Consider the following 3816-nt stretch of genomic DNA (forward strand, 5'->3'; position numbering starts at 1 on the left):
TGGCCTGTATTGCTCCCCTTGCAAAACCCCAAATGACAACAGTGACATTATCTTTTATTTGCATCTCTCAGAATGAATTTTGATAAAACATCAATGACTGTACTTAGACTGTACTGAGAATATAAAATGTTGAAATAAAGATAATTTCTTGACAAAGTTTAGGATGATGATAGAAAGAATAGAGCTACATGTCATTTTGTACTTATGTAGTTGCTATGATGGACTGAATCATGTCCCCCTCTGAGTTGAAATTTATATTCGAGTGTTGAAAGTTCTTGCCCTCTGTATGACTATATTTGGAGATACTGTCTTTAAGAGGTGAGTAATTTTAAGTGAATTCATGAGGGTGGAACCTTAATTTGATTGGACTGGTGTCGGTGTAGGACAATCTCTGGTTCTCTCTCCACACATGAAAAGAAGAAAGGCCGGGCTGGGGATAGTGAGGAGTTGTTGTCCACAAGTCAGGAAGCAAGAGTCATGAGGAACTGGGTTGCTGTCACCTTGATCTTGGTTTTCTGGCCTGCAGATCTATGAGAAAATATAGCGATGTTGTTTAAACCATACACTGTGTGGTGTCTCAGCAGCTAGAAGAAATTAAGTCAATTGGTTCATGGTAATGACTGCATCATTCACAAATTTCACAGTCAGGATTATAAAATGTTTTAAACATTTACAATAAACAATAGAATCTATACAGAAGAGTCACTGCAGTAGCCCAACATCAGGTAGGCGCAGGGTAATGGGTATAATAATAAATGCTTCAGTCATCACAGGTATGATTAGTTATCCACAATGTATTAATAAAAAAACCCAACAAAATTGAACTGTGTTCTCTTTCTAAAAGGAAATACACTGATACACTGCCTAGTGAGAGATTTGTCTTGAGAAATGCATATTTAGGTGATTCTGTTGTTGTGTGACCACAGTAATTTTTGTTGAATGAAGACATTAATGATATCAGAGGTCACATAATCTTATGAGGTCACCATCACATTCGCAGTCTGCCATTGATCAAAATGACATTACGTAGCTCATGACTGGACATGACAAAAATATGACACAGAAAATTATAGTTAAGTTATATGCTAGATTTCTGTTAAAAATGATAAGATTAAATATGTAAATTCCCTTTTCCTCTTATAACCCCATTAAATTATGATAACATTTGCTAATTATGCACAATGAGAATTGGGAACAAGTTGGGGGATATGAGGAGGAAAATGGGAAGGCGAGTGTGAGGTAGATTTCCCAGCAGAAATCCCCCGGCGTCCCGCTTCCCAGTAACATGCTGTTGGCCAGGATGCAAAGCTCAAGTGAGCCAAAACTCCTGCCAGTTGTTATTTATTCCCATATATCATTTCTTGCCAAGGCAAAATAGGTGTTCCAGCATGTGTGAACCACGGAATATGTTCCAGGACACTGAAAAGCAATCCAGAACAGAGCCGAGCCTGGAGGAGTCAGGGAGTCTTGTAGAGTTGCCGAGGAGAACATCCCAGGCATGTGGGGTCTGATCAGAGGGAAGCTGGTCCAGGGCTGGGAGAAGGGACTCCTGGGCTGGACAGCACACAGGGCGGGAGAGTGGAGAGTAACTCACTTTCCTCATCTGATGGAGCTCAGCCAAGTGCATGATGACTGGTTTGTAGGCTTCCTCTAGTCAGTGTGATGAAAGCTAAGAAAAAAAGAGAAAGTAACTCGATGATCCTTCTACGGGGAAGAGGCCAAGTAAAATCGAGAGCTAATGCAGTGCGTCATGCACTTTGAGTTTGGAAAAAAGAAACAACAATACAATTCATTACTACACTTCTGAGTACACTGAAGTGCGGCTCAGGTGTCGTATGAAGCTACGGTACCAGTAGTGAGGTGAAAGTAACTGCTCCGTAGTTACACGTGAAAACTTCATTGTTCTCAGCAGTTCCACGCTGTAGGAGGGAAGCAGCATTACAGGACTGTACAGTACACTCTTTCCACAATGCTGGTTGAAAGCTGAATCAAATTTCCCCATAAGGTCAACATTGAACCTAACCATTGAATCGGATTTGGTGCCCAACTAATTTGGTTTGTGACTAGAAATGTGGAAAGAACTGTTTGTGAACTGAGGTACCACTTATATGCCATAGTGTAGAAATGGCCTATGATGTGTGTGTGTGTGTGTGTGTGTGTGAGAGAGAGAGAGAGAGAGAGAGAGAGAGACAGAGAGAGAGACAAAGAGAGAGAGACAGAGAGAGACAGAGAGAGAGAGACAGAGAGAGAGAGAGAGACAGAATATATGTGTATAAATAAAAGAGAGAGGAAAAATTTAGCAAAATGTTAAAATAGCTGATAGAGATGAGAGTGTATCTGCATTTGGTGTATTATATCTCCAAATTATATAGAGGCTTAATAACTCCCAAAACAAATAAAAGTGAGAGAATTAAATAGGATAAAACAAAAAAGAAATTAAGCAAAATGAAGTACCCATCCCTAAAAAGTGAGTGTGGTGAAGGTTTTGACTCTCAGTAATGACATTTAAATAATGATCCCACTTTACATTCTGTTTATTGATTTAACAGAAAACTATTGATTAAATTTCACTGGTAAATAAGAGTGAATTAGGCAATGAAGTGGAGCTTCATTTTTTTCTTTCAACTTAGAAAATAAATGAGCAATGTTTAAAACAGAAAAATCAAATAATAGTGTTCAAAGTATATTATTTTGATGGAGTGAGTGAAATAATTTAGCTCTCTTTTTTTTTTTTCTAGTATCAGGAATTGAACTCACAACCTCATGCTTGCTAGGCAGGCGCTGTGCCACTGAGCAAAATCCCCAGCCCCCAGTGAAAGAATTTAGAAGAAATAATACATACAACTGCAATTGGCAGTTGCTGGTAGGGTATTTGGTGATAGCAGGGTCTACTTGAATTGTTTTCATAAACATTTTCATGCATTTATGTTTTAGGGTAGAGGTAGGTGCTGGAGTTGTAACTGAGGAGATTTGCACCGATACATCCCATTTTCTTATTTTGAGATAGGGTCCTACAGGGTTGCTGAATTAGCCAGGCTGGGCTCAAACTTGCGATCTTCCTGTCTCAGCCACCCTGACTTCTTTTTGACACATTTCTCTGCGTGTATGCCACTGTTTTAAATAATTTTTAAAAATTAAATTAGTATGGATTTTTCAGTAGTTATACTAATTTATAAATAATTATTAGAAGGACATGGGGCATTTCAGAAGGACCACTAAACCACAGGAAAAGCAGGGTCTAAGCTGAATATCAAGAATGAGGCAGAATCTGAAAGTTATGAAAATTTAGTTTTCTTTCCCATTATAAATTTGTTTATTCCATCTTCAGGGAGACAGAGGCCTAGAGTCCCTAAATGGACATTTTAGAGATTTTGCTCAGGCCAGGTGCAAAAGTCCATGGGAAGTTCACTGTCCCGACTCAGACCAGGGTTACACCCCTCCATCCAATGGATGAAAAGAGCGAGGGTTAAACAGATGTTTGCAGATTCTTTGCAAAATGAGGAAGGGTGAGGACTCAGACTGACCAAGCTTGGAGACGTCAGGGTGCCATGGACTCATGGACACGGCAAGGTCATCAGGTTCTCTGGTGGGAGACAAAGGGCTTAGTTAGGAGAAGCACAAAAAATAGCTTCATTCAGATAGAATTCACAAGCTGTATAATTCACCCATGCAAAATGCACAATTAAAACACAGTGTAATTTCAGACCTGAAGACAAAAACCTCTGTCAAGTTTAGAAGATTTTTATTGGTTCAAAATAAAACTCAGAATGCTTGAGCTATCTAAGCTCATCTGTCCTGTTTATGCCTCTCTTCCCA

The 3816-nt window shown here is 39.2% G+C and overlaps 1 long non-coding RNA gene across 1 annotated transcript; it reads right to left on the bottom strand.

Annotated features, from left to right (window-relative positions):
* Window positions 1-33: 33 nt before the first annotated feature.
* On the bottom strand, window positions 34-3589 carry LOC102006097. Its single transcript, XR_262881.2, has 3 exons — window positions 3525-3589; window positions 1595-1669; window positions 34-528 (listed from the first exon to the last, which is right to left on the bottom strand). It is a non-coding gene; the product is annotated as an uncharacterized LOC102006097 (long non-coding RNA).
* Window positions 3590-3816: the final 227 nt, after the last annotated feature.

This window comes from Chinchilla lanigera, unplaced genomic scaffold, assembly GCF_000276665.1.
Source record: "Chinchilla lanigera isolate Chin_1 unplaced genomic scaffold, ChiLan1.0 scaffold00055, whole genome shotgun sequence".
Taxonomy (NCBI): domain Eukaryota; kingdom Metazoa; phylum Chordata; class Mammalia; order Rodentia; family Chinchillidae; genus Chinchilla; species Chinchilla lanigera.